The sequence below is a fragment of the Triturus cristatus genome, chromosome 10 (genome assembly GCF_964204655.1).
Source record: "Triturus cristatus chromosome 10, aTriCri1.1, whole genome shotgun sequence".
In the NCBI taxonomy this organism is placed as follows: Eukaryota; Metazoa; Chordata; class Amphibia; order Caudata; family Salamandridae; genus Triturus; species Triturus cristatus.
The window spans coordinates 452,006,399-452,020,725 of NC_140593.1; positions in this window are offsets into that span (position 1 = coordinate 452,006,399).

The following is a 14,327-nucleotide window of genomic DNA, read 5'->3' on the forward strand; positions in this document are numbered from 1 at the left end:
CGAAGGATTGTATTTTTCTTCATGCCGAAGACACTACATCAGGCCGGCCGGCTGGGAACGTGTCCTTGGTACGGGGAGGTACAAGAATTTGGTGGGCGGCAGGTTACGGGCCGGAATTTTCCATGAGGAAACGCACCTCTATATTAGTGAAAGTCTGAGGCAGTTACATGTTCAGTCCGTAGGCGGCATCTAGCCGTTAGCAGTAAAGCTACTACTTATTCCAGGGAAGACAGACGCCATCTTGAAGGCGGAGAAGAACCGAGAGACAGATGCTTTCCTAGCAGAATAGCCAGAGAGGAGAGAGTAGCCGATAAGGAAGAGGTCCCAGTGACTCGGAGAAAGGAAACTCCAGGCGAGCCGAGACACAGACGAGAAGGGTACCTAGATGACCACTGAGTGCAGGCTACATACTACTAAGGTGATGTCGACCCTTTCTTATTAGAGTGTACAACTTAATCTTTCACTTTTCTTTGCAGGTTATGTGTTATATCGTAATGTTATGTGATTGTGTATGTAATGAGTAATAAAGTCTCAAATTTGTAGTGAACAAACATGTGCTGCGTGTTCTTGTATAAGAGGGTAGCCTATTCTTCTAGTCAGCTGCGGCTACATGAACAGATGTTAACCCTGATCAGGTAAGTGGTAACTGAATAAGGGAAAGAGGAGCCCCTCGAACCTGAGAACAGGCCATGCTCGAACTGGCAATCCTTGTGTGATCTGATGAATAGTGAGACTGATTCCCTTTTTGTATGTTATGGTGATCATAGGATGAACTGTCGTATGAGACTGCCGTCTGGGTAGAGAGGTCTGGATTCGTATGGAATCGCGAGGCCGCCACTTGTGATCTGAGACTGCCGTCTGGGTAGAGAGGTCTGGGTTCGTATGGGACCGCGAGGCCGCCACTTGTGATCTGAGACTGCCGTCTGGGTAGAGAGGTCTGGGTTCGTATGGGACCGCGAGGCCGCCACTTGTGATCTGAGACTGCCGTCTGGGTAGAGAGGTCTGGGTTCGTATGGGACCGCGAGGCCGCCACTTGTGATCTGAGACTGCCGTCTGGGTAGAGAGGTCTGGGTTCGTATGGGACCGCGAGGCCGCCACTTGTGATACTGTCGTATGGGCAGAGAGGTCTGGATCCGTATGGGATCGCGAGGCCGCCGATTGTGCTGAGACTGCCGTCTGGGTAGAGAGGTCTGGGTTCGTATGGGACCGCGAGGCCGCCACTTGTGATACTGTCGTATGGGCAGAGAGGTCTGGATCCGTATGGGATCGCGAGGCCGCCGATTGTGCTGAGACTGCCGTCTGGGTAGAGAGGTCTGGGTTCGTATGGGACCGCAAGGCCGCCACTTGTGATACTGTCGTATGGGCAGAGAGGTCTGGATCCGTATGGGATCGCGAGGCCGCCGATTGTGCTGAGACTGCCGTCTGGGTAGAGAGGTCTGGGTTCGTATGGGACCGCGAGGCCGCCACTTGTGATCTGAGACTGCCGTCTGGGTAGAGAGGTCTGGGTTCGTATGGGACCGCGAGGCCGCCACTTGTGATCTGAGACTGCCGTCTGGGTAGAGAGGTCTGGGTTCGTATGGGACCGCGAGGCCGCCACTTGTGATACTGTCGTATGGGCAGAGAGGTCTGGATCCGCATGGGATCGCGAGGCCGCCGATTATAAGAGGTCTTGGTATGCATAGTAGGAATCCCCTGTCCTTAGGTGGTAGATATATGTGATATTGCAGGATTGTAAATAGGTTCTAGGGAGGGGGTAACGTTCTGGCTGGGTTAGTGAGGCTCTGATGAGCGGGTTCTATATGATCCGAAAACCCAAGCAGAACAGCTGTTCTATAGGAACCCACTAGGATGTAATAGTAAATGCTAATACTGTATCTATAAAATAGGACGCACAAGACAAATAATTAGACAACTATTTTTTAATAGTTAGTAAAAATACAATTCAAATATCACAGGAACGTAACTTTTAGAAAATTACCTCTACCTTGCCTAAAGTTACTGGAAGCTAAATCTTCATTTTGCACTCCCACTTCAGCCAGTTATGAAATAGTATTTGTATAGGAGTAAATGAGATATAAATGTGCTCCCAGGAGTATACAATAGACTGATCTGAATATGCTGAGATAACCTTTCTGAACCTGGCTGAAAATGCAGAGGGGGGCTTAGATGACCCTTTTTGACATTAAATTGTCAAGTCCTGCTGAAATGTCACAACCTGCTTTAAAAGTCTGCTGGGGTTTTTGGTATGACACTTAGGGCAAACTTCGAAGATGCCTACCTACCCTGTCACAGGCAAATATTAGCTGACACTGGGCAGAGCATTTCTTTTGTCTCCCCGGTCAGTCAGGCCCCAATCACAGTGGGCCTCTTTTTGACATTACAGTGTCAGAGTCAGTTTCACAGACCTGCTGGGTTTACATATAACATCTGGAGTGCACTTTAAAATGAGAAGAATGGATGTAAAAGCTTTTTTGTGTATCCCATGTCTGTTTGCGGAAAACTCAGCTCTCCTCTATCAGATCTCTGTCTCTGAGGTTGTTGTGAATACAGGGACTGCCAAAAACCGGATTATTGTGTTAGATGTGGAAGGACACTAGGAATACCATATAACACTCTGCACACACATCACAGCCCTCAGAGCCCAGGTTTACTGTGGCCAAACACTTTGACCACCTTGAAAATGCCCAAAGTGGGTAGAATTACTCCCAGCAACCTTTATCTCATTGGCTAGGGTGTCCCCAGGGGTCATTCCCACCCACTGGCTCATGCTAGGCATCACTGTGGCATCTTCAGGCATCCACGTTAGAATTTTCCTGGACCTGTGGCAGAGATGTTTTAAGCCATGGGCAAGGTGGGCATTTGCCCAGGGCCTTGAAAGGGGTCCCACGGTAAAGTGAGTGGACAATCGACATTCCTACCACAGTAGCATTGCTCAAAATACTTTTTTAAATTTCACATCTGAGCATGCTTAACAGAAACTTAGGGCTACATTTACTAAGAATATGCATCAGGAAAAGTACTGCAAAGGGACACAAAGTAGCACAAACTCTTGCAAAGGTATTTACATTCAAGGTCAAAAGTTATTTTTCACTGGAAAGCTACTCTTTTTTAAGCTTTAATGGGACTTTACACAGCTTTGTGCCACTTTGTATTAAAGTAGCATTACTTGGGTAGATTAGCGCAATCGCCAATAGGTTTTTTATTTTGATGCAAAGACTGATCTGCTAGAGATAGCCAGAACGGGCTTTGAATAAAAAAAATAATGCCTCACTAAAGCAGGCACTATCATGGAGAAATTTTTGTTTCTGCTAAGATTCCGCCTATCGCATGTGTGCTGCACTGCACAGCACATACACAATGTGTGCAATGTTGAAGAATTTGTACAGGCATAAGATTTTGTACTGGAAGGTGATGTTTCCAGTGCATATCCTTTACTAGATAGCACACGCACACCTCTGCACCATAGTGCAAAGGTTATGTGCTAGCGTAGTGGTAGTGAGCAGCAGCAGGACATTTTTAATAATATGGCTCTGCTTTATCCCCTTTGCGCAACTCAGGAAAGCAGCTCGCACTCTCAGGCAGTTGTTTGCTTTTCTCGGGCCTTCCATAACATTTCTCTCTCCTTACTTCGCCGCCCTTAATCTCTGTTAACCCTGTTTCATAACCTCTCTCTCTGTCCATCTCCACTTCTCCATATGCCTTCTTCCTCGCTCTCTAGCTCAGCTTCCTTTACCTCACGTCTCTCACTCCATATCCCAAAAATATCGCACTCAACGAGATCTCCACCTCTGGCTCATGACCTTGCTCTTCTCTCTCTCACTTTCTGTGCCTATAACTATATCTATCACTCTCAATCCCCTCGCTGTACTTCAACTTTCTATCTCATCCCTTTATCTCTACCTCACCGAGCTTTTTCCATCTTACCTCCCTGTATCTTCACTCCATCAATTTCACTTCTCACATAACCTTGTTTCTATCTTTGTATGTCTCTGCTACCTTATCTCTCTCCACCTCTCACTCAGCTGTTTTTCTGCATCACCACTCCGCCTCACCTCTTTCTCTCATTTCTCTCTACCACACATCTCCCTCACCATCGCAATTGTCTACCACACATCTCCCTCTCAATACCTAACCTTTAAATTTAGCGACCATTAGTTCACTACCTCACCATTTTGCCTTCTCTTTCTCTTATTCTACCTCTGTTCCTTTTCTTTCATCTTTGTAAATATCATGCACCTTTCTGGCTACCTCTGTTCCTCTACTTCTTTTTCTCTATAATCGACTCCTTTGCCACTCTCTCTCACACACCAACAAATATCTCTTTCTACAGACCTCCTTCTCCATTTAATTTCACCTCATCAACCTCAACTATCCTTTTCAATCTCTTTCTTTATAAATCTCATTACCTCACCATCACTTCCTCTTTTTCTATCTCACAACTCTCTACCTCTGTGTAAGCCTCACCTCTTTCTCTATTTCAAGTTGTCTCTCAATGTCTTATTGTCACTCTACACCACATTTCTCTTTCTACGGCATCACTCCTTCTCTACTATTCTCTCTTCCCCACTACTCTCTTTACCTGACCCATTTTTCTATACCTCTTAACATTTTGCTCTCTGTCTTCCTTTTGATCTCTTTGTTTGCCCTCAAGTCTCTCTGTCTACATCATCCTCTCACTTACCTCTCTATAAGTCACATTTTCATCACTAACTCTCTCTCTGTCTCATCATTTGGAGTACTGTACTCCTTTACCTCTCTCTACATTTTCTTCTCCCTACCTCTTTTTCTCTCTACTATATCCTAAAACCTTACCTTACCTTTTTTTCTGCTTCTCTTTCTCTAGCGAGATCTTCCTCTTTCTACCTCTCCTTATGTTTCCATCTGCATGCCTCACCTTTCTTAACTTGACTTCTATCACTGCCTCATATATGTTTTTACATCATCTCTATCTCTTCCAATTCTCCCTCTACTTCACGTCTCTCGCTGTACTGCTCTACTTATGTCCTTGCACATCTCTTGTATCTTGACTTGTTCCATTTCACGTATTCAGCAGAGACAAGTAGTTGTCTAGCCTGAGAAGTGTAGACATATAAAGAGGAGAAGAGGGATAAGGCAGGGTAGGAAAAAGTAGGACAAAGTTATTAAATTTTTACAAATGAAATGGTGAAGATCCTCAGAGCAGGGCTCTGATTTTAACTGCTGAGGCAAGAGCGTGAGAAGAAAAGGGGGATATATTTCTGCTTACATATATTCAGCAATTAAAGCTAAAATCTTTAAGCACTATGTGTGTATGTTTTACTTTAATATTATTCCGTTTCTACTAATCATCTAACAAGGCCCCTTTAGCGTGTTTTTTGTTCAATTGGAGTAACAAGCAGATTTGACAACACAAGTGTTTAAATGAGCCAAAAAGGGGTAATACATTGAAAGTTGCTGCACACAGAGAGCTATAAAATATATCTTGACCAGGACCCCACAAATCCTTAAGATGTTCCGACTTGTGGAATATCAGAGGAGGACTGAACCTGCTATATGAGACCTGAGATCACCCTAGAAGACTGGACCTGTTCTCCCTCTTGTACCCCGGGCAACGAAGTGGACTCCAAGGGTCATAAGACTAACCTTCTGCTAAAGCTACCGGGATTTAACAGTTACAAGAGGCCTTTTCGTGCAACTGCCCAGCTGACTATTGGCAAGTGGACCTTGACTAGGCCCTCCTGTTCGCCTCTGGCTGCTACCCTGGGAGTCTATAAGTGCCACCCCTGGGGCCCTGGGTGCTTTAGAAATGTACTCCTGTGATGGATTTGGAATTAAAGAACTAAAGTCAGAAGGTTAAATCTTTGGCTAGGATGAGCCTGGTTAATGTAGCTGACCTGCACTCCATCACGGTCAGCATCTGTTCTACCACGAGCATTGATTATTATTGCCACTTTGTGCTTCTTGGTGTCATTTCAACTTAAAAATTCAACATTCATATCTTTGGTTCTTCTTACTGGATGTTTTTCATTTCGGTGTTATTTTGTTTATTACACTTTACAAATTTTCAAATTTTACTTGGAATTTTCATTGTTTTGCATTTCAACTTTATTACTGGTTTAGTACAGTTAAATACTTTACACAATTCCTCTAAGTTAAGCCAGTCTGCTCTGTGCAACAGCTACCAGGGGATTGAGTTCAAATCTATTTAATGTGTCCAGTATGCTCACGCTGACAAGGATTGTGATTATTACTTCAGGTGGGTACATACCTCCCTCAACTGATAACCCAATTTCTTACATAGAATTTAAACAGGGTTAAAAACAAGGTTAGAAAGAGACACCATAACAACAAGAAAGAGTACAAAAAGGCCTACATACCAGATTATGTTACAACCATAGTGGAAGAAAAGAGTTTCGACATACAGCATTATGAGCATCATTTGAGAAAAAATGATGTTCACTTTCTTCTTTGAGACAGAGCTGGCCAAAACAAACCATTTACTGTGATCTCTGCTGGAGACCCTATAAAAATAATGCATTTTTATATAGCCCTTCTGCTTTTCCTAAGTACTGGACACAACAGACCTTACTATTACACAATTCATTGTGTTCAATTTACTGACTCCGAAGGAAAAGTCTGCCTTGCTGGGATTTGAACTTGTGACCTTTATGACTTCAACCACCTATCATGTACGCTAATTAATGCAAGATCCCTGAGCATAATTAGAAATCATATCTATGGCCTACTGGTAGATTTCAAACTCGAACTCGCCTTCACAGTGAAACCTGTCTTAGTGAAGATGCAGTTTCCATATTACACAAATCATTACCTGACGAATACCTAACCCTCTTCAAAAATCAACCCCATATAAAGACTGGTAAAGGGCAAGCAGTGGTCCACAAAAAACCCTGCCTACATCTGTCTCAATCATCTTGAAAGTAAATATTTGCTAGTTTGATGCCCCCCTTCTACAGTCGTCTCTGCCTCATTACCCCTAATTTATTGACCACCCCTATGTACCACTGGTTTTGTGGATGACCTTTTGGACTAAGTAGCCGCCATTATTATGTAACACAAGAACCTGACTATACTAGTGGACCTAAACATCTGATCTACAAATCAACGCTTTGCCAGACCTTCTGACTTCCAGAACCGGACTGCTAATACTGGGCACCGGGCAATCCCCTGGGAGGCCGGAAGGTGTGGGGGCCGGTTTCTTTACAGGGGACCGGTTTTGTTACTAGGGACGCCGATTTCTGAAAAATCGTCCCCTAGCAACAAAATCAGAAGACTGTCCTGCTTCCAGGCCTGTGGCAGCATGGGTTCTCAGCAGGAATCCGACCCTGGAGTGTCCAAATGCAAAAATTCACATGCAGTATAAATAATATATACTTGCCGGGAGGAGAGGCGCACGGGGTGACATGTGAGGGTCAGAGAGAGGAGCCATGCATGAGGGGCGGTTTGGGATCTGGAAGGAGGCCTCCTGGAAGAGAGGCGCTGAACACCGAGGCTGCAGGGATAAGAAGGGAGCGCAGGAGAAGAAGTGAAAGGTAGAAGGAGGAAGCAGGGAGCGCTCCAGGGTAAGCGGGAGGTGCCGTGGGAGAAGTGAGAGCTGCTGGGTGAAGGTGGGAGTGCCACCATGTGGAATGAGAAGAGCACGAGGACAGAGTTCAATGATCCATGCAAGAGGGAAGGGATGCCACCACCAGTGGCACGAGAGTAAGGACACCCCGAGAGCCGGCACTGCCCAGGAGCACAGGCAAAGACTGGGAGAGCCAGGAGCCCCAAAATAAAGGACCATGAGACGGAGATCAGGGGGTTCGTGCCTGGAGACTGACAGAGGAGGACGGGCACCAGGGAGCAGGATTGGGGAGACACTGCGGAGTCCACTGAGGAGCAAGCCCTGGGTGGAGAAACAGTGAGTATAGGGCGCAGTGACCCAGGTACACTGACTCGGAAATGGCACTGAGGGAGAGGTACTGAGAGCTGTCACTGAGCGAGCGGTACTGAGGACTGTCACTGAGCGAGAGGTGCTGAGGGGTGCTTCCCACGGAGACGCACTGAGAACTGGCACTGATTGAATGATAGTGAAGAGCTCTGAGGACTGGCACCGAGGATTGGTATGCTCAGACTGTCTTGAGGACTGCTACTAACAGAGGGACACTGAGGACTGTCACTGGCGAGGGATTATGCGGACTGGCACTGAGCGAAGGGCACTGAGGATTGGTACTCATGCAGGGCCACTGAGGACTGTTACTGAGTGAGCAGTACTGAGGACTGGTGCTTAAAGAGGACTGACACTGAACAAGAAGTATTGAAGACTGCTATTAACGAGGGGAGGGGGTAGGGGATCCGAGGACTAGTATTTGTGAATATTTGTGAAGGTCATTTAGGACTGGCACTGAGTGGAACTGAGACTGGCATTAAGCAAGGAGCACTGAGGACTGGCACAATAGGGAGGGGTATTAAGGACTGGCACTGAGAATTGGTACTCACTGAGGGTCTCTCAGGACTGATACGGACCAATTAAGCATTGAAGACTGTGTTGAGTGAGGGTTATAGAGGACAGGTACTGACCAAGTAACCCTGAAGACTGTGTTCACTGTGGAGTACGGAGGGCAGGTACTGACTGAGTGAACCCTGAAGACTGTGTTCACTAAGGGGTACTGAGGGAAGGTACTGACAGAGTGAGCATTGAATTCTGTGTTCACTGAGGGGTATTGAGGACAGGTACTGACAGTGACTTTGAAAACTGTGTTCGATGGGTACTGTAATCTCTGATATTTATATGTTTCCCTCATGTTCATTGTTCGATTTTTGCTCGCGAGAAAGTGTCACTCATAGTCATTGAATATCTCTCATAATTACACTGAATTTATGAAAATGTCACACACAGCAATCTGAAACCGTGGCAGCTATGTACAGTGCAGTGTGCACTCCTGCCTCTGCTCTGCGGAGAAAAAGCACCACTGCCATTGGTGAGGTGACCTCTCACTCACAAGTGGCAGCGGTGCTTTTTACCCGCACAGACAGACAGAGGTGCTGCGGTGCTGTAGTTGGGTTGAATGTAGTAGTGCGTGTGCCTCACACACACACTACTAAATTCAACCCAAGTTACCATACCAGTCCACCCAGCTACTACACTGTGCATGCGCAGGGACAGAGGTGCCATGCGGTCGGTGCGTGCAGGCTGCGGCCCGCATACCCTTACTTTCGGTGCCACACCCACTGTCGACCACCACCACTCCTCGTGACAAGGCAGGCACTGAGACACCTGACCTTCCTTAATTGTAGGCATAATGACTGCATAACCTGGTGGTCTTTAAGGTCATCATGTACTATTTACTGTGCTTTAAAAGTTAATACTTTGTAATGAAAAATGTGCTGTAAAATGCACCATTTTGGTCTATCTTTTTCCAAACTTTTCTTGGGGGAAGAACCCCCCCCCCCATTCCCCCTTAGTAGTGGTCGGGCTACGTGCCGGATGGGGGCTGCTCTTGCAAAATTTGCCAGGGCTGTTTTCAAATCCCAGTCCGGCCCTGCTGGCTTCTCTCCAACATTGAAGTAGTTGGCTTCAAACAATTGTTTACTAGTCACATTCTCAGCACTATATTTGTCCCAAGAAATGTTATCTTGCTCACTTACAATAGCTCTATTAGATAGGGGGACAGCCACATCATTCATATGTTGCTCAACATCCCCATGGCAACCAAACCTTCCACAGATTTGAATTAAAATCATAGTTGGCAGAAGATGAGAAAAAAAGTGATGCCAAATCATTCAAAAAATCCTTCTTTACCTCAAAAAACAGTGGTATCCAAATGTCCATACAATCGTTCCACCAATAGTAGGGGACTATTCACATGGTGGTCCATCCAGAAGTCATACTTCTGCAACCTAGCAGAAGGAGAGCTAGTTGGTTGAACTTGGATGCAAAACTATGAATAAGGTAAACTAGATCCCTTTTGGAGATAAAAGATAAAAAGTGACTCCAAAGTCAATACAAAAATCTCTCGAATCTGCATGAAAGTATTTTTAAAGAGTTTCTGCTATGAACAATGCATCTCATAGGTTACATGTCCAAACAAAGAGCTCTGCAGATTTGTCAACTTATTCCTTATCACTGCTAGCGTTTCGATAAGGTAAACATATTTAAGGAAAGGTGCAATATTTTGGCAAACCACTTTATCAAAAACACGACCAACCCCAAAGCCTATTCTCTTGATAAACCAAGTAATGTTCTCTGAGAGAATCCCTCACCAAATAGGGCTATCCGCAGCCCTCAACCTACACTAAGCTCATTCAACCTCTGTACACACAAATATATCTCTGTCCTAATGAAAGTCACCCACAAAAATGTTTAGTTCCTCAGGAGATCCTTCCTAGCCAAACATCTTCAAATCAGTCCTCCTTAATTCCTTTGTTGCCATATCAACAAGAACAAATCATCAACGGTTCTCTGTCAATTAGTGCATTTCCAAGTAAACCTAAGACAACATAATTAAAAAGAAAATTCTAAAGAAATATGAACTTGATCAGTCTGACTCAACTAATTTCAAACAGTAGCTAATGGTCCATTTTTAGCCAAATTCATTGAAAAGGCAGACTTTGGACCAACATCACATTTCCTAGATGGCACTCAACTGTCAGACATACACAATGAATTCAGACAGAAGAAATACAGAATCAGCACTAATCGACATTTTAGAAGACCTCTAGTACTCTGTTGACATTCAGGGGTTGCTGTTCTAGTTCTACTTGACCTGCCGTCAGCTTTCAACACTTTTGACCACCAACTACTAGCCCTAAGACAATATGTTACTGGATACAAGGTACACAACTCACCTGAGGATAATCCTTGCTTGTAGATCAAATTGTCTTGTTAGTGTCTTTCTGTTCATAAACCTACATTAGTTCAATAGGTGCTCCCCAGTGCTCAACTATTGCAGCATTACTCTTTACCTAGTCCAACATCATGAACTGGTGACATCATTCAACCTCACCTACTACTACTACTACATGAATGACACTAGAATGATTTTAAAACGTGTCTATAAAAGGCTAAAAAATAATTTGAAACTCAACTTCTCAAAAATAAAAATACTCACATTCTGATTACAGCAAAACTATAACCCAATATCCTCTTGTTCCCAAGAAATAGGGCAGCAACCTACCACTTCAATTGGAGTGAAAACCTTGGGGTTATTGTGGATTCCAATCTCTCACTTCAATCACAAGTCAGCAAAGTGACAAGAGATACATCCTACAGTTTGAGAATGTTTGGAAACATCTCATGTACTATACAGGCAACACAAGTACCAGTGAAATCAAGTTTCGTTTATGCAAATGGAATCTACATTGGACTACCAAAAAAATCTATTGAAGAACTACAAAGAATACAGAACACTGTAGCTAGACAAGTTCTCAATGAAAACACATTACACCCTCTTCAAAGTACTCCACTAGTTACCAGTGGCCAGAGACCAGCCTTTAAAGTCTGTTGCATTGCACATTGGGAATCCACAGGTTTTGATCTAGTTCCTATAATTGGAACTCAGACTTTGCAACCAAAAGTGGAAGTATTAGATCAGGAATGACCACACAGCTGATAATTAATACTTACCACAAAAACCACTAAGAGGGTAGCACTTCTCACTAGAGACACACACATTATGGAGTAAAGTACCTAAGAAAATCAAATCTGTCAGTTCATTTCAGAAGAGCCATAAAGGTCTGACTTTTGCCATAACCAAAACTCACACTGTCTAAGACGATAACCTGGACTGCTTTGTATACGCTGCTTGGGAATCTATCCTTACACGTCTCTACTTTCCACCACATGTGTAAAACATGTTTATACTTAGTTGCATCAAGTTTACTCTCTGAGCATCACATATGACAACACTGACTATCCACTGACCATTTTAATAATGGTTACTGAGAATAATTGATCCTCCACGAGAGTAAAAGGCACTGCAGAACTACAATTCTCTAATTTCCGTCAATCAGAGGTGTCCAGATTGTCTCTGCAAATTATTAAATTAAGAAAAAATGAACTATATCCTTTTACATTAAAATGCACATTGGCCACTAGACGTGTTAGAGTAGAGTACCATAATACAGCAATAATGGACCACACTAACGTGGGCCTCCAGAGAGCCCTTCATGCATTGGATCAATATAACAAGGCAAACTCCCTGACGGTCAACCAGGGGACGACCAAGGTAATCGTCTTTGGAAGACATCATTTCAAAAGGCAAGCACAATGGCTCTTGTGGGATTAACAAATTGGCACAGTGGCATTTTATATTTATCTTGGGGTCTGGTTTTCAGAGCGGGCCAATGCAATTATTCGTTTAAACCTTCTGAACTCCAAGGACAAGAATGTCATACACTCGCTAAAACAGCTGAACCAACATCTGCTAAGCCCTACAGCGGCCCCAATACTGATGGCACTAAAAGCAAAACTGCTTCCAGCCATCAGTTACGGTCACCTGGCCTTCCCAGGATCACTAGTTGCCTTCTTGAACCAAGTCCAAGCTAAAGCTTATAAATCAGTGCTTCTTGTTCCACGGGCTGCCAGGAAATCAAGGCTGAGATTGAAGCTCGGCCTAGAGAGGCCGGACCTGACATGCCAGGGGGACCTTATTAAGTTATACCTAAGGACTCTGAGGGCCTCAGCTGATTCCCTAAGATACCAACAGAGATCCACCTTTGAGGAGGTAGGGACAGTTTGGTATATCAATCTGGGCCACGGTATCAATACTTTGAAGATAGAAGCAGCGAGCCTGCGACTCTTGGAAATCCCGCTTACGGCCTGGAAGAGAGCAGTAAACAAGCAAGTTTGTGAAACATCTTTTGCTCAAGACATCAAAGCCCTCCGCTCAAGCCCCAACTTAGAGCCACTGAACAAATCATACATGCTGGGAAAGCCTAACTCTATCTTAGCGAGGCCATGACACCACAAGTCCGCAAGCAAAATGCTTTTTATGAGACTATTAACGCTATGTATCACTGATTTCAATCCAGCATGGGCCCGTAAGGGGGAAAATATAGTTTGCAGGCTGTGCTCCTTTCAGAAGGAATCCTGGCTGCATCTCCTGTGCTGCTGCCCCAAACTAAATAATGATCGCAGGCGCATTCTTCACCCGTTTTGTATCGCCAACGGGGCAAAGACCTGCAGAGAGGTCTCCGCCCTGTGCTTCTCCAAATCAACGACAATGAATCTAGCAAGAATGGTGGAATTTACGCAGCTGATTAGGATCTCCTTAAAGGAGTCACAGGAATACAACCTTGTTCCTGTAACGGACATGCCAAATGATGCCGAAACAATCAGGGTGGCCTGCAACAGGAACTAAGGGGACCCTCCCAACTGCTCAAAACTATCAAGTCCGAGCATTTAAACATTCTGTATCAATGGTTTGAGGTATAAATGAAATAAGAGTAATAGTGGGAATTGGACTATGCGCCTAAAGCGCTGTTGTTTTTACTGCAATGATTTTAATTAATCGATCAGTTAATAAAAATTCCTTCCATAGAGTACCACAAACATTAAATAAATACAATACAAGATTAAAACATCGTGAACATCTGATCTGCTCTAAATTGCAGAGTTTTTTTTAAAACACTTACACATATCTGGGTCATTGGAAAGGGGTCTAGAAGGGTATCTGTTAATTTTTATATATTTATTTTGAGGTGTTTCTGTATCACACTTTGGCCCTGCATGAGAGCAGTGTTTCATATTACAATTTTGAATAAATATCACAATTGTATTAAAATATATGGTGTCCATTACAGGGACACAATCTTTTCCCTGATCAGTATAATCTTGTTTTTTAGGACATTAAAGGTTTCACATCATTTAGGTTTGGAGACATTGATAAGGATAATGGTGTGTAACTTCCATTTATTTTGCGTAATATCCATAAAACACAAGAAGATAAAAAAAGATAAAACCTAGCCGAATACAAAAATATACATAGAAAATGTAAAACAATAATCAGTATCGCAAACCATTAGTCTGGTTCCTAATGACCAATGCAATAAAAATCTAATGAGATACTTCACCCACAGTTTACTTGGGATAAAAATCCTGCATGTACTGAGTTCAAAGACGGGATTATCTAACCTGCTCTTCGCAGAGTTCAAGATGGTACAGCGGATTGGGTGGATAGGAAGCTCTAAAAAGTCCCTATTAATTGCGCCTCACCACCACTAGGTCTGCGCTTTCCTTTGTGGCTGACACTCTTGGCCCTACAAATCAGGCAGCGCAACATATACCTGCAGACTATTTAGGCCCCCCCCGAGGTTCTCTCCGAATGCCAAGAGATACCCACCACCATGGG